We start from the raw sequence: 22849 nt of genomic DNA, 5'->3' as shown, positions 1-22849 counted from the left end.
ATGGTCTGTCCACAGCCCAGTGAGCCTCAAGGATACCATAATCTCTTCCCTCAAGCAGTTCCCCTTGAAATACAGCTTTTATTTTTACCTGCCTGACCAGAATAGGCTCAAAAGGCTCTGACTTGGACTTCTATTTAAAGTAATATTCCGTATATATATCTGGACTCGGGAGCAATATGAACAGTCTACACAGGTGGATGAATGTGTACATAAATTCCAAGAGGCAATGTTAGTTGTAGACATGGTTATATGTCATATAATGAATGTCACCTCAGTATAACTGCAAAGCCCCTTTCTGCTCATCCACATAAAAACACCTAAAGCTTGTCTTCTCAGAAATAAATCTCTCCCTCAATCAAACATGACTTTGCTTCTTCTGATAGGCCAGATTAGTATGTGAGTCAATCCAAAGATTTACACTAAGTCTATAAAGCAAAAGCACAAAAAGATAATCTTGGCTGACCACAAGTCTTGGCAAAGCATCTGATCCCCCTGTCACCCCCAAGTGGGATTCGATGGCCCGTATCCTATCAGGAACAGTTCTTGTCCAGAGGCATGTTCCGGCGATAACCAATCCACCGGAGAGCGGTAAGAATAAGCAGATGAATGGTCTGGGAGGAGCTGTATAAACAGTGAACTCAATATTATTGGATTTGTTAAACAAACTGCACCTTAGAGAGGAGCTTATTACTCGAGCAGGAAATGTGCAGCTACTCCGTGCATAAATCATATCAGTCATACAGCATTGTATCAAGACTCGAAGCGGCTGAATGCATTTTTGAAAGCTGTCAAGTGCAGAGGTCTGTCTCATCAATGATCACACAACATTGCTTTGTGAGAGACACTGACCGCTGCTATACATATTCCACTGTTGAGCTTCTCTCGCTTTTCCCTCAAGTGCATTCACGTGGATTCAACAAGCAAACATCTGAAAGACAAAAAATAATATGCAAAAATTATGGAGTTTTGAATCTGAAATGTGCCTGACAGCTGCAAAAACATTTCTATGCAAATGCAGGAAATAAACTGAACACGGAAAATCATCCATGCATAAATTCATAAATGAAAAAATTATCTAGCAATAGATTTAATAAAAACGTTCTAAATTAACCTTCATATAAATATGCTCTACAGTAAGGCACAGCTCAATCAAATCATACATGTACAATCATTGTCGTGATGTGGAGTATAGACATTACATCCCTGCATCTTCTTCACCTGAGCTTGTGACCAGCACCACTGGGATTTACCTTCCTGTTTCACTGCAGTAATTGAAACCGTGCAGGTGTGAGGCTCTGTGCACAGGGACTTCATTAGTAAAGTGAGAAATTTTACCTGACCCATTTTTCAAAATACCCCAAGTACCACGGTACAGACCACTTTAATGACACCCCGACACCTGTTTGACATAAAGAAGAAGGGTGTTTAATTTATCACCGGGATGTGATGATCCCCAAAGGATCTTGAATCCTACAGGTGTGTGAAGTGAAAGTCAGTGATGCCGATGATTTGTCTAAATTTATGCTATGTCTTTTTTAATCAAAGAACACAAATCTTATGAAAGGCCACTATGATAAATTGATTAAGAAGTTTTATTGTGATTTTATTGTGCAGTTATCATTTCCAAAACCTCTATGGGGATATAATCAGAGCTTCTCTGCTCTCTTTCAGTGAGGAAACCGTAGACCTTGTTTTTTGTTTTCCCATTTTTTTTTAAATTTCTCCCCGCTTATAGATTCAAGCAGTCAAGTGCACAAAATTGTCTAGTTAGGAAATCACTTTGCGGGTAGCTGACTGTCCGCTCACTGGGAGAGAGCAGGTAAGCATGAGTGGAATATCAAGTGTCACAGACAGATGATGGCAGTTTCTGTTATATCGCCTTCATTTATGCATACAAGAATTCATCAAGAAAATTCTTATTTTAAAAACTCAAATGGGTTTGAGTCCTGATTTTCCTGAACAGATATTAATAGAAGATGCTTTTGTTTATAGGAGTGCATAATCGAGTAACAGAAAAAAACATCATAAACTCGTAAAATCTATATTAAAAAAAATGTTGATTCATATTTTATATTTTGCCATGTAATCTTGTTTTCTTTTTACAGAGTTATTTTAGAAAACCAAATTTTCCAGTGTTGCCAGGGTGACAAGTACCAGTCCAGGAATGCTACAAAGAGAGCATAGGCAGGCTGTGAGAATCCGTGAGGAAAAAAGGAAGGCTTTCACCTAGCTCATGATTAAGTGTGAAGTTTGTCACTGCAAATCCATGTGTACTTAAGGCAAAATATTGAGATCCTTTTTAAGACAATTACTGTCACCAGTGAACAAAGACGAGCACTTGAAGCCTGTGACTTGTTTTGGTAAGCACTGATTATGTTGCTGCTTCCTCTCCGATAAAATTGTCCTGGAGTTATGTCCGATCCTTAATGAGTCTGGAGTCGGTAACTGGCGCAGACGTATGCATCTTGAAAAGCTTATTTCACTCTGTGTCAACTGGGGAGGCACATTTTGATTCATCCCAAATCTGCATACCCAATTTACATTTCAAAAGGAAGCAATCATTTTAATTTCCATGAAATTGGGTGTCTATTAGAAGCTGACTTAGACGGAGGGAAGACAGGAATCAGTCCAATGGGATTCTGACTGGTAGGACATTACACTTGGGAAATAACCATGCAGATTATTGAAGTATCACCATCCTCTCATGTGTTCTTTCTGCATTAAGTAACATAACCTGACAAATAATCATAACCAATGCATTATCAGACAAAACTATGTTTAAATACTGTGATCCTTTCTGTTGTAGTTTCAGCAAGGAGAATAAAAATGTTCATATTTTGAGGTAAGGATAGAAAAAAAATACATTATCTTATATAATTATCTCTATTATCATTTTTCCATGTTGTACGCTTTTGTTTTATTAAAGCAGCTTACTTACACTTCTAGTGTCTGAAACAGTTGGTAGTTAATATTAATAGTTAATATTAAGATTATAATTGCATCTAACTACTGCTGCTTTGGGATCATTAGTCAAAGTTATGTAATTTCTTATTTGGAAGGCTCATCCTCTGAAGCAAAAAGTGACCTGATTCTCAAAAATGTGCGCCAGCATGCCACTTTGGAGTTAGCCCTGTAGTGTGCCTGAACTGAAAGAGCACAGGAAATGTTGCTCATAACAAATTTATAACTCAGCTTTTATTTAAAAAATAATGAAAACAACACTTTTAATCCTACTTATCTGTTTTATTTCCTGCTTAAAGACTGAATCACATTCTTTAAACTTGAACAAAGATACAATTCAGGGCCTATAAATCCCGTCTAGATGCAGATCTCATAATTTGTTCTTTAGAAGTTGATACAACTGCAGTTTTTTCCACGACATGACCTATCACATGAATTTATCACATGGGCCACAGAAATGCTCAAAAAGCTATTTTAGGCTAATTTGTTGAACCCTCTTCCACTTTGTGTGGTCAAAGACATTAAAAGACATTAAAAAGCATACATTTTCTGTGTCTAGCCTAGAGTCCATCATATTTTACATCTCCACAAACCACAAATAAACTCAAACATTTTTAAATATTTACACTTTTTCAGGAAAATGCAGAAAAAGTTTTTTTTATGCCAAATCATGATCATTTTCTCACTGCATGAGCATAAAATTCAGAATCTTATTGTTTTGTATTTTGTAGGTCCTACTTTAATAATGTCCATATTTTACAGCCTCGTCATCATTTTACAAAACCATCAGCTGACAAAAGTATTTGCTGATTAATTGGGTTTATTTGGTAAGTTAGAAAATAATCATGGTTTAGACAAGTTTAATGCATGGAAGTTTCACAAGTTAAACACCTGATAGTAAAAAAAATATGTTTAATAGTAACTGAGCATTGTAAAGCGATATATACCCCTTCCTAAACCTATTTGTCAGTTTTAAGAGTGATAGCAAAACAATTATTTTATAAAGATGTGAGCAATTTCTCTGGCTCAATAAAATGCCATGGTTTAAAAAAAAACTGATGTATTCAATTTCAATTCAACTCAAAAATACCTTATTAATCCCCATGGGTAAATTAATTAACATGTTGTATGTTTTTATGCTCCATAATTGAAAATAATGATCCTTTAATGGTTTATTTACCCAGGGTGATGAGTTAATTACTATTATAAAACCCTTTTCTGGACAAAACAAACATTATCACCTGGATTTCACTGATAAAATATGCAGGAGCATCACTTTGGAAAATTATTGCATTTATTAATGGTTTTTATGTGACAACAACTTCTTTAATATCAACTGAAAAAAGTTCTCCTTCCCTAAAAAATGATGGCGGATGACATCCAGTGGTGATGGAAAAGATGTTCATCTTTTTTCGAAAGGCCAAACTACTGGTTGGCATCAAGCAGACAAAATGATTTTCCTGAAACTACAAAAAATTGGTTAAAAAATGTCCCTCACATTATTAAATCTTTATAAGGATAAGCATCATCTTTGAGGATTTAATATGATTGCAAGGAAATCTTGAATCATTGTCCTTTTGTCAAAATCTAATAAAAAAGAAATCTAGTATTAATATAACTTGTGTTTTTGTATACTTGTGAGTCTTAGGATTCACAAAGCAGACTTCAATTTATTTGGCACCATGAAGATTGGACTCTGGAGTAAAAAGGTCATGTTGTCTATGATTGGTGCATCGGTAAAACAGATCACGTCACGTGACACACTTCATGCCTAGTGCCAACCGTAAATGACTTGGAGGCAGTGTTATGACCTGGCATTGCTTCACTTAGTCAGCAATGTTGTGAGCCCCAAAATGTGGCCCCGAACGAAGCCCCCCTGATACAAGGATGGACCAAGGTGACAATGTCATACATCATCAGCCTCACTGTGAGAATGAGATGTCCTTTTCACACATGAAATAGCCACAGCAGAGTCAATACTTTAATCCCATTAAGAAACCCTGGAATGTTACTGGAGAAGACTTTCCTGTGGTTCAAATTTTCCATCATCAATACAGTACAGAAGAAAATTAATGTAACTGTGGATGGAGTTAACTTCAAGATGTTGCATAAGCTTGTTGAAACTACACCATGGTGAATGGGTGCCATAATCAACGCTGAAAGAGGTCCAGCAACATACAAGACTTTATTTTTGGGTGCCTGGAACGATGGGTATAAAATCCCTGCTGCACTGTTGCAGTGAAACTAAAAATATCTGTATCATGATGATGCAAATTGTGGTAAAAGGCCACAAAGGGCTTTAAAGTGCTTTAATTTTTCCATGAACTGAATGAATGTCACAGCTCCTGCTGCAGCTGTAGATCAGGGTTTCTTTTCAAATCTGCGAAGAAGCATAAATGTTTTCAGTGCCTATACCTCTTTTATTTTCTTCTTCTTTTGGCATGCATACAGGTCTCCAATCCTTGTTATTTCACAATCAAAATTAAGTGAATGAAACGTTATTTGTCCCATATGTTGAACTATTCCGGAAAAGATCTCGTGGGTGTTTTGAAGACTTGCTGCTTTTGAGTTTGCATGTTCACCAAACTGAACAAAATGAAACAGATAGCTGCAGACAATGAAGACTTGACAAAGAAAATAAACAGACAGATGAGAGTGGAATTAACAAGAAATACAGAGACATGAATTGATCTTGCTTGAAGGGCAAGAGAGCACAGATGATGGTGGAGGTTTAGAGCAGTGATAGTTGAAATAAAATGAGTTCTGCTTAAAAAGAAAGTAGAGGTTAATCAAATGGTAACACAATATCATCTTTGTGGAGAACCCAAACAATCCTCAGTTTGATTTTTACTATTAAATCTTTTCAACAAAGATGTAGGATGTCGAAACTGAAACAAAGAAGAAGATAAAAGGCATAAATATGCAATTATACTGTGAGTTTAAGGAAATGAACAGAAACTCTTAAATTAAGAGGTCATCTGACGCTTCAAAACTAGATTATAAATAAAACTTTCTCGTTCTTACCCTTAGACCCAAGCTACCTCTTCCTCTATGGACACATTTTAGAGGAACTGTATAAAATATGTGTGGGGACAGAGAGGTCACAGGCGTTTCCTTTAAGTCAAGAAGTCAAAGAAAAAAAGAAATGAAGGGATGAAGATGTAGCAGAATCTTTGCAGTCCAAAAAAATAGTCTTTAAACAAATAAACCATTAAATAGAACACCTATAATCTCTTGTTAAGGATCATTTGAAGTTTCGGATAATTTCAAAACAAAAAAATAACTATCATTACTACAAATGACTTCACACAAGCATGTCTGAATATTCCGTTTCAGCGCTAACAAGGGACGCAAAGTCCTCCTATGAGGGCTTTTGCTCTTTTGTCTTTGAAGAGATTTACATCGAGAGGACACGATTGGTGACTGTGATAAGAAACTAAATTAAATATAGAGAATGTCCTTGTCTGGGCAAATAACAAAGAAAACTCTGGCACTAGCAGCCAGTGGGTTCGACATTTTCTATATGCACTTAAATGATATTCAGGGTCACTGCTGTCACTGGGCGAGAGGTGGGGTACGCTTTAGAAAGGCTGCCACTAACCGCCTGAGGGCATTTGATGTTTTATGTCTCATTGATGAGATGATGATGATCTCTGATAGAAGATCATTTAAAGGGAATAACTCAAAGATGAAAATTTAAAAGCTATTTAACTGGGCATAGCCTGCAGCTCTCTTTGGTAATATTTGCTGTCCAAAAGCAAGAACTTGAATATTGAATATGATGTCTTTGAAACAAGTCTTTGATGCTTAATACACTTGATACGCCTTACCTTCCTTACAGTGTGTAAATCATCCATCAACCCTGTTCCTATTACTAGACAGTAGGAGTAAGAGTAAACCAAGGTTTACACACTTGACTATTGTTGTGTGAATCAAAGCAGTTTTTAGTTAGAAGTGAGTATGCCTTTGATGCCATCTAAGTAAGCAAAGCACGTCAGAATAAGTTACAGATGAAGAAATACTTTTAACCTTGTGACTCTACCAAAAAGTGTATTAATAAATCCATACTTGTTGAGCTGAATCTCAGGAATGGATCCCAACTACGCTTCCCCGAGTGCAACAGTAGCAGCATAGTTTGTGAAATGCTGCTTAATATGGTCAAGTTTATGTTTAACTGCTGTGTAGATTGGTTAATGGAAGCATTGCAGTATTGACTTCATTGGTTTTGTTTGCACTAAGATATTTCATTTTCAGTAAGAAAATATTTCATTTTGAGTTTGAAAAATTAAAAGTATAGAATAAAGAAGGATAATACAAAGGTGAAAATGTTACAATTCTGTTGAATGTTAAAACTTTACTAAAAATGTGGAAAGTTCATGAAATAAGATTTTTCTTTATTCCATTTAAAAGGTTTGAAAGGGTTAAAATGTGTGAAATTCATGAAGTTACATTTTCTTTATTCAATTTAAAAGGCTTAAAAGATTGATTAATTTAAACATGTTTAACATGTTTAAGATATTTGATTCATTTAAAATGTTTAAAATGTTTGATATTTGATGCGTTTAAAAAATGTTTAAGATGTTAACTTTTGTTTCTGTCTTTAAAGATTTACAACCTATTGTGATGAAGTGACCAACCAACCTAAGTTTGAGTTGGAAATTGGAATTGAGTTGTCCTTGCGTCCTTTGGAGGGAAAAAGAGGTGGAGTTGACAATACTAGCTGACTGCGAAATGTTGGATATATTACTGTCCATAGAAGTAAAATGAGGAGGATCGTTCATGGCTGTTGCTTCCATAAAACTGGATCAATACTTATCCAGAGCTGATTGATAACTGTTCCAGTTCTCTGTAGGGCATGAACTCTCCTCTTCTCCTCATAACCTTAATGGACAGTATATTGTGTTCTAACTCAAAACTCCTTTGAGTCGTGTCATTCTGGTCCCTAACAGAAGTTTACATTCATCACCTTATAGTAATATACCTTGGGTTGATTTAACTCTGGGCTGTCCCTTCAAAGTTCAGCTTTACGGAAGAACTATGTTGCTCCAGATTGTATTTATTTCAAATAAGTGAAACTTGAGATTTATCAAAAAATCCAAAAAGGAAGGAGCTTCAAAGCGCCTCCAGATATTTTAAATTTGACAGCAGGAATGTGCATTTGGTGTGCAGGTGACATGAGATGAAGCTGAGTCAATTTGAATATTTTTAAAACGCATGTTTTTTTTTCATGTATGTACATTAATTCTGCCCAATATAAAAATAACAGAAAAACCACTTAGAAGATGTATTGTGGGAAAAGGAACACCGCAGACACATGACAAGAAGACTCATTGGATAAAATAATTGAAATTGCGTTTTTGGCAGTGTTTGAGTCAATTATAAAACCATTTCCCATTTCAACAAATCACAGCAGGTGTGGTGCAGTTGTGATAAATAACATTAATGATGTATTCGTTTTGCTGGAGGGCAAGACCAATTTCATCATTATTAGATTTTTTTGTACTTAGATAGTTTTACTTGAGTATGATTTTTTTTTTTTTTTTTTTTTTTGGCAGAACTTTTGTTTGCACAACATATTAAAACCCTTTAATTTGTAGTTTTCTGTTGTTTATTCAGCGTCCTCATAAAGAATCCTGAAGAGCTGCTCACAGCTGGGAAAAACTAATTGGCTGGTGGTGTAGCAGCTCGAGGAATTCTTCAAAGAACGAAGTAACAGTCTTAAATAATATGATTTTACAGAAGCATAAATTCTCAGCTGAGTGACATGTTCAGTATAAAGTATGAATATGCATGTGATATTTACATGTGTGCAGTATATCAAGATGCAGAGTAAATCTAGGACACAGTAAGTATGTTTGGCAACATGGCTGTCCTTTTGCGATCAAAATAAACTTTATCAAGAATTCAGGGCCTTTCCAGCAGCTTGGTTCCACTTCAAAACACAGTGGGTGGTAATGAGCTCATTCGCGACATATCTAGTGGACCTAATGCACTCCGTCTGCCCGTACTCCCCAGAGGGATGATGTTCAGAGTTGGTGTCTGAAATTGAGCATCAGCTGACCAAATGCAGTTCTTTTTCTTCTTTCTGGTGTAAAGTTGAACTGTTTCCTGTTTTAGCCAAGGTTTGCCTCAGGAAGAATACAGTACAAGGTCATATAAACCGAACGGACACACACACACACGCATGCACACACACACACACTTCAAAAAAAGAAAAGAAGTCTGAAGCTTCTCACACAAATCTAATGGCTTTGATACAGATGGACAGCTAAACAGGGAAAATCCCAAAACATTTTTGCAAATTGGTTTGTTGTTGAACATTGGCTATAGTTCAGCCCTTACAGAGGTTTGTGTATTTAAAAAATGAGTTTATGATCATGGTAATCTAAGCTAGTATGCACCCGAGTTTAGATTGAAATTTGGCACAGGAAACAGATCTGTTGCTAGGCCATGACTGCATAGTTTGCGTCATTGTGCTAACTTGGATTTCTTGAGAAATGCAGTGGTTAACACGTTTTGTTCAATAACATTAAAAAAAGAGGAACATTATAAAATTTCAAAACTGCTAATGCATGAAAAAAATGATCAGGAAAGTAATTCAAGAAGGAAGTTTCCCAAAGTGCTTACTTTCCAAAAATGTCAGTAAAAGCTCTGCTACTCTCCAGTTTGTATCATTTCAGCGTTATTAAACACATGAATGCTACATAATAAAAACAATTTACAAAAAAGGAACCTCTTTCAACCCTGTGACGGACTGGGGACACATGGTTCCAACTGAACCCAATGACCCTGAATTGGATGGATGGAGGGATGGATGGATGGATGGATGGATGGACAGACTGCACACACACACACACACACACACACACACACACACACACACACACACACACACTGTTCCAGACACAGTGAGCTAAAAACGGATGGATGTACGGATAGATGGATGGATGAATCATGGTAAGTCTCTTAGAAAGTGGCCCATAAAGATTTCCTGTTTGTAGCCGCTGCATATAGGATGACAACATCTGCTGTGTCATCCAAAAACCCAGTTGGATGACGACAGGCTGAAAAAAACCCTTTGGAGTTTTATTGTAAACAAAAAGCAGCTTTCTTTGGACATGACCATATTTAACTTTAATTTTTATCCTTTACTTGAGGTTTCATGCTCATGAAATCCATCTGAATCCTCAGGTGCATCCAAATGTTTGACAGGTAGTCCATATGGTAGGTTAAAAAACCAACACACAAAACATGAAGAGACATCATTCTTGTTATTGTGTGTTATTGCAAATTTTTAATTAATTCTTGTGACATCGCACATCACAGTTTGGTCCACCTTAGCTTCTCTACCTTACATATTGGCTGCTCCTTGACTGGCTGTCAGCTGACTCACTATGCAAATACCGCATGACTTAAAGGCAAAGCGGAAGGCCAGCCTGACCCCGTACAAACTAACCATCTGCTTTCAGAGCTGGTTTAGCTCTTGCATCATGCTCGACACCAACCTGGTAATTCAAATAGTCTCCTTCACATTAAGATCACCTTAAAGCTGCTGGGCTAAGATACTCCACGTTGACTGTGTGACAGTACATAACAATTAGTCAAAAATAAACATGAGATTCAGTTTATATATGGATTTTGTTTTTACAGCTTTTTTTATTTGGTTCCGATGATCAAATGCGTAGCAGGAAATGCTGACAAGTCCATGGGGATTATAAAACATATTGCCGTCACATTGTTACCAGTGCCTGTACAGCAAGACCTGAAGGATGTGTGTAGAAAACAGCTTTATTACTCCAGAGGCAACAGACCCAGAGAACTGTAAAATTGGTCACAGAAATAGTATTGATCTGGCTTTTCAAAGGGCTGTTGTGACTAGACTAATAATGCAGCATTTTAAAGGATCCCTTTCTGTTTTCTTTACGCCTTTCTGCATGTGATATTATTATACAATACAGAGACAGGAGCTGTTGTTGAATGACAGAGAGTTTATGGTAGAATTGACAGAAGTAATTTTCACTTTGTGTGTATGACAAAAATGCACTTTAAGGTTGTTTATTCCAACAGCAGAAAGATCCCGCTGCTAAGATTAAAACTCTCCATAATTGAACCTGAGTCGTACAATTGTAGGCATTTATAGAGCTGCACATTCACAGAGCAGGGTGACCTTGCTGGAGACAGGAATGGCCCTTCTTTACACATATCCCCACCTGGGCTCCGGTGTAATGAAATGGGAGATGAGGAGGATCAACCAGTGCAACCAGCTTGTTCAGACAATGACTGATGGCCTGGGGAATGTTACCCAACATAATGCATTACCACAACATAATTGATTTGAGTACGAAACAAGATCCCCAAGGGCTGACGTTTTAGCCTCAAGGACAGAATTTTAGATAGAGCAATAGATTTGGTGAGAGAACAGGTGGACAAAAAAATAACAGAAATACCCATTATCTTCGACCAGCATATATGAAATAGTGTTGCTCTTTACATCTCAAAAGAAGTATGGATCCTGCTTAATAAAATCCTGTCGTGTCATATTCAGGACCTTCTTGATATTTCTCTTTTAGTAATATATCATTCCTAAAATTCAATTACAAGACAAAAAAGAGAGAAGATGGAAAAAAGAAAAGCCAGAATATACTTCTGCATCTTCCTCCCATAACATTATTCAATCAGAAAATATAGCAGTGAAAGCTGCTTGTGTCATTTAGCAAGGCCTGCTGACTGACTGTCACAAATCTGCAGCCAATTGACAGCATATTTAGTGTCATCACCTATCAAACATCTGTCACTCGCCGGTGCCTCTCACCCTGACTGATGGGCACCCCCTGGTGTATAGTGAACTGCGAGCCATCCAGCCACCATGACAGTGTCTATGGTTAATGACCCGCTGGAAGGCTTCAATGAGTGAACAAAGAACAAAAAGTTAGCTGCATGTCTGCACCAACGATGACTATAAATTAACTTCAAACACAATATATATGATCACATAAAATAACATATATATGCAAAGAGATGGGTAAAAAACATATTAGTTCAGTTCACTGTGTATGATAATGACAGAATTAATGTTCATATGCACGGATCTTTTATACATTATTGATGGCATCAGACTGTGAAATAGGAAAGCAATAATGCTCATTAAAATTAAAATAAGACTGAAACCGTTTCTATCAGCAAAGTGCTCTGCGGCATTTTATTCAGAGATTAGAGTGGCACCATATTTCTAAGAGGAGGATTTTTGAATGTATTTATACCTGTCAAGTAAGAGTTAAATCTTTATATGAGCATTCAGAGCGTGATCAATGGGCACTTATTATTCACTCATGGTAAAGGGCATTTACTTCTGTTAATGTTTCATTGTCAGATAATGTGACCTATGAAGAAAGACTTCACATGCTCACAAGTCCAATATCTTGTCCTGCTAGCAGAATGTTTATTGATGGAAAAAATCTGTTGTTTCGTGTGTGAAACAAATACATTATCCAAGGCAAATAAGAAAAATAAGAAGTCCTGTTTCAGTATTACTTTCATGGGACACAAATGGAAAGGAGGTATAAGGTTTTACCTAAAAGCTGAGAAATCTGTCTTCTGTAAAATGAGCTAAAATGTTTAATCCGGTTAAATCCTATATAACTGTCCAAGGGATGCAGAGAGGAAACTTCTATTGGTTATTGGAATTAAATAGTGGGTCACAAAAGGTTTTTTTACTCTCCAAATCCATTCACATTAAATCTGAAATAAATAGCTTTTCATATTGTGTGATATTGAACCAGTAGAGAATGAAGTAAACAATCCAATCTGGGTTTTATGTTACGGCGATTAAAGTGAAGAAAGTGAAAGGAAAAAGAGGAGAGATCAGAGGAATATTTCTTCATTTTCTTCCTTAAATATTCTCTTCATATACTACCAGAACACCTGTCTTCCAAAGGGACCTTGCTATTGAACATGGAGGTTCCCTCAGAGCTATTTTCAAGCTGTCAGCCCATTTTTATGTCTGCTCAGGTAGTAGGAGCCATGTTTTACTGATTGTGGGATTAAAGCGGTAGCAAGCTGGAGAAGGTATCAACACTCTGTCCTCCAGACAACGCGATGATAGCCGTGTTTTTTGATGTGCAAGTGCTGGGTCCGCTTAACCGATATAAGAATATATTTCCACTGTATTAATACAGCACAATCCACCAAGGATAACAGACATGAATAAGCTTCTAGTGAGCATTCATAAGTATTTTCTAATCCCACATTTGCTGCCTTTTTGGCAAGTCTTTTTTATAGTCTTTGGCAAACCCTGATTAGATTAAATGTGACACAAGGGGGCACATATAGTGACAAACCCAAGGATAATTAGGATGCAACGCTGCAGCTCTACTTTACAGTTTTATTCACTCTCTTTATTGTGTCACTGTTATAGTTCTGTTTTAATATGGGATGCAGATACCCAGTCAGCATTTACATGTAGGACCCATGTGGGTTTGTTTGCAGGTTCCATGGTGGCCCGTTTGTTCACATGGAGACTGATTGGGATCTATCCGAATTTCATGTGGGAATCCAACTAGTTAATTTTCTTACGTGTGATTAACACTGAAACTTTATGGGACCCACTCAATTTGACCGTTCCTACCACATTTAGTGCACCCATGTCAGTCATGGACCCCATATAAAATAGGCTTGGGGCCCATAATACTGAAACCACAAGATACCCATGCCATTTGATCAATTCAAGCCCAAGCCCATTTGTACCCAAGTAGCCCACTTTTAATCCAAAAGAGGCCCTTATGAAAATGCTGGCTGGATAGCAATTATCTAGCAAGGATAAGAGACCATTCTGTTGTTTAAAAGCCGGATATTTCACCAAGGATTTGATGAATAGTTAAATGGTCAATGAACGTGTCAATATTGTATATAAATATGAGTTCTGATGATGCCAAGTAACCAGATGCTGGTTTATTAACAGTAGTGACACACTGGTATGCGGAAGCATCGCAAAATGACTGAATTGAGTCATATGTCTCATGAATCATTTGTATGTGCAAAATACTTTCACAGCAGTTTGGAAAACAATGTAAAACTGTTCAGTTGAGTTGTGGTCTTGTGAATAACTGTTTCTTTGTTTTTGTGTGTGTCTACATAATAACAGTAGAAGTGTGATCTCAAATTGTGAAATTGTCATAACAGATGTGTAGTCAGTTCTTTCAGTCAAAAGTGTGCTTGTTGATGCTGCAGGGTGAAATGGAGGAGTCATGCTCATTTTCAGGTTTACCAACCACGCTGACCCAGTACTTCTTACAATGTGTTTTTGTTGTAACTCTGTTTTTACTTGCCGTACCTTTAAGTCTAACTACTTGCTAGATTGAGACATTTAAAAGTATTGTTAAGGTTAAAATAATTACCATCTTACCACATTTACTGCATCACAAGTCTCCAGTTTCCAACTCTCCAGATTGTAAACCCTGTTTGCAAGGATATACAAAGTAAATGTAGCTCAGGGTTCTATTGAATTATTTGATTAATGTCATTATTTTGGACACCATGTAGACATCTGGTAGTACTTTGAGCATTTCCATGGACTGCTTTTTTTTCTTTTTAAGTAAAACATATTCTGGGACAGCAATATTTAATCATTTCTAAAAAGAAAACTCTACCATCTGGTTCATTTGGAGCCAAAGATGACATTAATGAGCATAATACTTATTGATAGGTGACTTAGTATGAATAAGATACTCAAGTCATAACTACAAGCTAATTGTCATGTCAACAAGGTCTGAAAGCAACACCCTCTGATCCAAGCTAATCAGAAAAAGGATATTTGTATTGAAAAAGGTTTCACTATTTTACTTTACTCTGAACGGTCTGTTTTATCCCAAATCTTAGACTTTTTCTCAACTAATCTGCTAATTTTAGTTTACCTTATATGTTTGCAAAGAAAAAATCATACATGTCGTTCTAGATGAATGCCTCTGCATTTCATTCCTTTATGCAATGCAAAATATGACAGTGACACATTTTCCTGCAGTAAATCAGAGTGTGTAATAGGCTTTGTTGTGACATGAGGATGGAAATTTCAAGATTAATTCATACAGCAGGAGGGAACCTCATACAGGTGGTTTTGTTGAATGAAATACATCAATACTTTAACAGTTCCATGTTTTGTTTTCTGGACAGGTTAAAACACTGATAACATGCAGACACTGTGCAAGCCACTGACTTCATTAAGCAGAAGCTAGGAGGATCCAGGAGACTATAGGGCTATGGGTGAATGCTTTCCTTAATAACTGCAGAGTATCCTTCTGTTTTGCTTTGATATCATTTGATATCCTTAAGCATTTTTTCTTTTAATCAATCCACTTGTGACTGTGTACTTTCAGAGGTCTCTCTGTGGTTGATGGAACTGATGAACTGCCTAAAGTCTGCACATTGTTTGTGTGTCGACTTGTGCATGTTAAGCAGTTGAATAACTTGATGATCCTGTCCTCAACAGCAAAAGAATTCAAGATGCTCTTAACATTCACCCCAAGATTAAAAAGAAATTAAATTAAACTGATTTTCGATACTTTGTGGGTAATGGCATATAAATAACTGTCCCTGATTGGTGTTTTCAGTTAACAACTCATCCTAAGTGGTGAGTATTATTAAGAAATGGCTGTAATTTAGTTATCCAACACCTTACTAACTTGAAGTCGTGAGTTATTGATCTTGTGACCACACCTGACTAACTCATGGCCAATAACATTATCACCAAGGCAGAGAGTCCCTCAGTCATGTCCTTGCGTGCTTTGAATGAAGTGATGGTTGACTTGTAGTGGCTTGGTTAGTTTATATTCTTATCACTGCACCAACAGGGACTAGTTATGCCTCAGTTAGGAAATCCCAAGGTACCCATTCAGAAGGTTGCAGCAGTTGATGTCCTCATTATATTTTAATAAATCATGTGACTATATTATGATGTAAAAATTCAATGAGGTCCTTTAAGTAATTCTCGGGTTCGCATTTGCCTCTCATATGGTGCTGGAAGAAATGAATTACATTGTTATTGGTCATGAGGATGCGTGATGAATATTTCATCAGGATGCAAGAGGATGATTCTCATAATTGCTGTAAATGAAAAAGTGTGCCATCTGCCAAAGCAACAGGTAATTTAAGGAATCCATCATAATCTGATGTCACTGGGATGAATGATAAAGTGATACAGTAGCACTGACAACAGGCTGCAGACCAAACCCCGATGTTTCACTAGTCTCTAAAATCCTGAATCAAGTCCACTTACTGATCTCAAGATGCTGCAGACTGGCCTGATGTCCTCTAGCAATACTGGATTTATTCCATGTGCCCCCCCCCTCTCACGCCTTCTTTTTCAAAGCAAGATGACATTATAACCCCCACCATCCTCACCCTCCCATTCTCAAAGAAGCTGGCGGATTGGACTCTTGTTTCATGAATAAACTGGAGTGTGGGACAGACTGATTGCGCCAAGGACAAATTAGTGTCAGGGAAGTTGACTAAGCCACAGGCACTCACTATGAATGTGAATTGCGATAATGCATTTTATCATCAAATATTCATGAATTCATAAACATTGCAGTTCATGTTGCACGTCGTCTAATTGCCAATTACACCTGCATCCCACAGAGAATGACGATGCTGAAAGATATTGAAACAGTAATAGAATAAAATAATCCCATATGAGACTGCTTAAGTCCACATGAAATATATATATATATATATATATATATATATAGAGAGAGAGAGAGAGAGAGAGAGAGAGAGAGAGAGAGAGAGAGAGAGAGAGAGAGAGAGAGAGAGAGAGAGAGAGAGAGAGAGAGGGAGATGTTATACACTGGTATCTTGCCTATTAGTTGTTGGGGGAAACAAACAAGTAAGACCCAACACAAACTCCATACATTAACAATGTAATTAGAAAGCAGTTTATCTATACTCTGAAATACAAATTGGTGTCATTTATTTAAAAATACAGTGGTAACAAAATGTCTGTGAAGGCCTTAGAATGAACTAAGTCTAAATTGATCTAAGTCCCAGTAACAGAAAATCTGCTGTTCATATGAAACATCTGTTGACATGAACCATTAAAAAAGGAGATCACTGGAGACATTCATTTAATGGAGGTTGATGTGTGTAAGGCTGGAAATGGATACAAGGAAATGCAAGTGTTGAGACATCCATCAGTCCACAGGCAAAATGGCTGAATGGAGTTTAGTCCTGTGGCTTCACTCCCTAGAAGTGGGACTCTAGATGACTCCAGAAGCTCAATGCAGATTGTAAATATGAACCCATGAAAGGACTTGAGGACATCACTGAAACTGGTAATCTTCTCTGTTCATGCTTCTTCTATACATACTACACATGTCATTGAACAGGTGGATTGCTTGCTAACCACTGCTCTCCAAAAAAGAAGAAAAAAGACCCACGTTGCTTCGGCTTGCTTCATAGACTCAAGGCTTGGACAGGTTCCTATCATCAAGGGGAAATTGAGTTCTAAAGTTTACCAATATCTCCGATAATGTCACCATCATTGTTCATCAGCTGAAGCTTGGTAGAAATTAGATGATGACAATGACACTAAGAACTGAACTAAATCAACAACAGGCTTCAGAAAATGAAAATCTGTCTTTTGGAGTTGTCCAGTCAGAGCCCAGACCTTAAGTCTTTGGAGATGCTATGCAGTGACTTCAAGAGAGCCATTTACACTAGAAATTCAACAAATGGGTCTAAGCTGAAGAAGTTCTGAAAAAAGGAATGGTCCAAATATCCTCCTGAATGTTGTGCAAGTCTGATCCAGAGATGCTGACAGCACTGATTTTAAGTTATTGCTACCAAAACAAGTTCAGCCAGCCACTCCCCAGCTTTTTCAAGGGTGTGTTCAATAAAGACACAAGGAATTGTGTCAAAAGTTTTGCATTATCAGCAAAAGCACATTGTATTTGTCTGTTATTGTGACTTAGATGAAGATCAGCTGACATTTTATGGCAAATTAATGCAGAAAATCAATTGATTCCAATGGATTCACATGCTTTTTTTGCCATCTTCATCTTTTTCTAATCTGCATCAGAACTGTTCCAAAAAAAAAGAGAGATTTGTCATGTGTTGCTCTCTCTGAGGTCTATTCTCTTCCTTTTTGAAATTGTCCTTGTGGGCAACATACAAACCATAATTAAAACATGTAACGTAAAAACAGGAACATAAAGAATATGAGGCTTTTTTTATTTTCCTCTTTGGTAATATTCATTGTTCAGGTTATCATGAAAGTCCAATTTCTGAAACCAAATTGTCAGAACTAATTACAAAAGCAATCAATAATCCACAATGAAATTTGATGTAGGTGTCAGCGATGAGAGTTTTGGAGCTTCTGCATCATTACCTTTAAAGATTGCACTTGTTTTTGTCGGGTGAATGTTGCCTTAGTTTGTTTATTGTGTAAATGATACGAATCTCATTAGAATGTACATAAAATACATCTCCAATGCTTTGCAAGAAGTGGACAATACGAAAAAGATTCAGTGCATTGTTGGACTACTCATTTCTAAACATGAAATCACTTGGAATAAAATGTGCTTTCCTATTGTCTTAAATACATTAAGTAAAAGGGATTTATTTTCACAACAATGCATGAAGCTCAGCTCAGTATGAGAGAAAACAAAAGAAAAAAAAGTGCCTAAGAGCTGACGTAACATTGCAATTTTGGATTCTCCACAGCAGGAGTTGAATTCACAGTGACAGACCTTGACTGTGGATTAGATCAAACTAAGTCAGATGTCTTCAGATGTCTAAATCCATTTGTTGCACACAGTTGTCTGGTTCCTTTATAGAACAGATGTGCTATGAATTCTAAACATGAAAAATTGTAAAATAGGTAAAAGAAAATCCTTGATGTGTGTCTTGATTATACCAAGTGCAAGTTTAAAAGTTGTGTTTTTTCAACAGGAGGTACATTTTCTGCTTGCACCTTATTCACAATTGTATCGATTAGGTTGGATGGGATTGGTCCACCTGGTAAGCAAGAAAAAGGAGATTAATAGTTTACACTAAAAGAAGGCCTTTTCTAAAAGGCAAGATATTATATCTTCCTTATACTAAGCAACCAGATTTTAATGTGTAAACCTAACCAAAGTAAGTTTGGTTTATACTCTATATATGCCTGAGCTTCCTCAGAGCTCCCTGGCTTTCTGCTTTTGCTCTATCATCCTGCTTTCTGCCCCCTGGGTTTGTGAGCCTACTAATATGATGTGGCCAAAACATGGACTCTGCACATGTCACGCTGTGAAAATTTTATCCAGAAACCTGCCAAGCCTCCAGCATGAAGTGGATTCCCTGCTGCCAGGTCCAAAACGCCAGAAAGCGTAGCTTCCAAAGTTGTCAAGGCTCTATATAATCCAATTCTCTCTCTCTCCTTTTTCTTGCAGGAGTTGCATTTATAGCCAGGATTTAAATGTTTGAAAAGCGATAACAAGAAAGGAAAAGAAGGGATCCAAGTTCATTGATTCAAGCATGAATCACAAATGTTTCAAAGCAGTTTCATGAAACTGACTGAGAAAATTGATTATCTGATTATCTCAGCTGGGACTGATTGAGTGAATCAGATTGTGGATTCCACCAAAAGATTTAGATTTCCACTTTGGCCCATGCTGAATGCCTGGTTGTCTGCCAAAATTTGTTTTCATGACTCTCACCTCCTGCTTTCAGGTCTGCTGCCTTTGTAGACATCCCATAGCTCATATAGCTGCTTCATGTGATACAGATAAGCTGTCAAGTGAGGTGTTCCCCATCAGTGAAAGCCAGAGGATGAGTTACAGTTTCTTTCTCCATACGATCTCCACTGAGTGATAAACTTGGCTCTATTTTCTTCCTCGAAGGTACAGCCTTTTAGTTTCAATAAACATCCACTGAAATACACAATCAGCTCTCATAAGCCTATTTCACAATAACTGGTAGTTTTATGCAAGATTGAGGGAAGCTGGGGTGCAGGCTGAAGTGTATGAAATAAAGTCTATGTTTATGTCTAGGTTCTTGTCAGTGTAAGAACCACTAAATGTCACTGATATATATATATATATATATATATATATATATATATATATATATATATATATATATATATATATATATATATATAACTTGGATATTGTGTGCTACTCTTCTCCCTGTGGCTCTGCAATTGTACATATGAATATCTTTTACCTTTACTGTTCATATCTGAACAGTGTATCTGAACAAAGTCTGTTATTCAGGTTTAAAGAAGTTTGCTTGTCTGCCAGCGGGTGGCTCAGGTGCAGCAGAGAGAGACAATTCCCTTCACATTCAGCGGGGAATAGGCCTGTCACTCCTGTAAAACCCTTGAAGGACCAACCAGTGCAACCACATGTAGCTCCCTCTCAGAGCAGACTGCACACAGCACACTTATCTGGTGTGAACCCAGGTGGAAAGATACCGGTGCAGGGTATCGTTGTGCAAGATGCAGGCACTCTCAATGGGTGATGCTTGTTTGTGTTTTCTGTAGCTTTTCTCTGTTGTTGATTTAGATACATCACACAGAACATTCACAGTGTTTCAGTGGCTCAGACGGGCAGCTCTGAACAATACATGTGTGTGTGTGCTGCTTTAAGTCATGGTTTTAACAAATAAATAACTGTCTGTGACCCTTTCCCTTGGCTTGAGTAATTACTGTAAGAGATAGAGAAAAATCAGATTTCCCCAGAGAGGCATTTTTTCCCCCACTAGGTATAAGGGATTATTAAGGTTTTTTTGATCCTCAACTTTTTCTATAAATCTTAAACACTAAAAGCAAAAATCTTCACATGGAAAACATGTTTGTTTTTTTTCAAATTACACTGATATACATCATTACAAGCTGTCTATATAAGACCTTACAGCTTACAGTGCATGTCAGAGCATGCAGAATCATGAACAAACTGCCCAAGGAGCTCAGAGACAAAATTGTGGCAAAGCACAGATCTGGCCAAGGTTACAAAATAATGTCTGCAATACTCAAGGTTCCTAAGAGCACAGTGGCCTCCATAATCCTTAAATGGAAGAAGTTTGGGACGACCAGAACTCTTCCTAGACTTGGCCGTCCAGACTGAGCAATGGTGGGAGAAGAGCTTTGGTGAGGGAGGTAAAGAAGAACCCACAGATCACTGTGGCTAATTTCCAGTGATGCAGTAGGGAGATGGGAGAAAGTTCCACAAGTCAACTATCACTGCAGCCCTGCACCAGTGGCCCAACGGAAGCCCTTTCTTTCCCCCTTCTTTTCGTCAAGAGCATATGAGAGCCTGCATAGAGTTTGCCATAAAAACATGGATGGACTCCGAGACTATGAGAAATAAGATTCTCTGGTCTGATGAGACCAAGATTGATTTTGGCGTTAATTCTAAGCTGTATTTTATTTATTTTATTATATATATATATATATATATATATATATATATATATATATATATATATATATATATATATATATATATATATATATATATATATATATATATATATATATATATACAAATTTGGAAAAATTCCAACTTAGATTTTTTAAAGGGTTTCTAGTTTTCAAGAAACTTAAACTCCAACTCTTGCCAAGCAAAATTTCACTGTAGGTCATTACATGTGCTGGATTCTTTTGTGTCTTTTGGAGTCTTAGAGTACCAGTTAATCAGCATAGACTCGATACGAAAGAAACTGGTGAGTCCCATTAGGATTTTGTTGCGTACCCAAAACTCTATTCAACTATGGAATTTCAAACAAAAGGCCCACTGGCTGGCTGTTCAAAGCTGTTCAAAGTCTCTGCTGTTCACAAGACCTAAATTAACCAATACATTTTGGTTTTGCTATATAAACATTTGCTGGTTTTCATGTTTCATTTTAATTTTCACCACAGTAAAGCTGCCTGAGAGCATCATATATGCTGTTATAAACAAACATAATAATACCAAGGGTTATAAGGAAGTTGGTTGATAAAGATTGTGGTATCTTAACATTCCACAGAGGTTTCACAGTCATTCAATTTTTAAACACTTCTAGGACATGAAATACTGTGAAGAAGTTCAATGACAGAGAGCTGCTTCATTTCATGCTGATCGTGGGAACAACACAACACAAGACGTGTAAAGGACATCAGAGATGCTAGAAACAATCTGGAGTGGTGTTTTCAGCAGACTAGCCAGCCCAGACATCCCCATTCATGGTGCAAACATTCTCCTTCATGAAATGGCTTGTATCCAAGAGGAAAGGAATTGGGATGGTTGGACAGGCTACAAGCAGACTGCTATACACACAGGGAACCATAGAGGGCACTGTTGAAAGGAACTCCGACGGATATTTGTCAATGACAATTTCTACACATATATACCATTATCTTGCTTTGATGATTTTCTATGAAAAATTGTAAGTATAGCAGAACTCTTTGGGGGTGTAGGTCCATCACTTAGTAGATTTCAGAATGCTGTCAAAAGTTGAAGATGTTAAACAGCTTCTTCCCCATCTAGGGAATTGGACACATAGAATGTATCAAAGAAAATAATGAAACCAGAAGAATATAATTCACTTTAGATTGAAATGGGTTACATGGTGTCAGATAGCTACTGTCAATTAGAGATGAGGGTCTTTTGTCTTTCAGCAGGGCGATGACCCAGAGCACACACCCAACAGCATAAAAGAATGGATGGAAAGGAAGCTACTGACTGTACAGCAAGGGTCCTGACCTAAATCCCGTTGGAAACCTGTTGAGAGAAGAAATCTGTCACAACTATAACTGCAGCAATGGATAGCAATGGAAGAGTAATGGAAACTTCAAGCTATTTGTGACTTGAGATACTTCTAGATGATCCTAATAAATTGCTATAATTTTTGTACAATTTGTTATCATAAGACTAACTAT

The sequence above is a fragment of the Cololabis saira genome, chromosome 11, assembly GCF_033807715.1.
Source record: "Cololabis saira isolate AMF1-May2022 chromosome 11, fColSai1.1, whole genome shotgun sequence".
Lineage (NCBI taxonomy): Eukaryota > Metazoa > Chordata > Actinopteri > Beloniformes > Belonidae > Cololabis > Cololabis saira.
Note: the sequence above shows the minus strand (reverse complement) of the source record.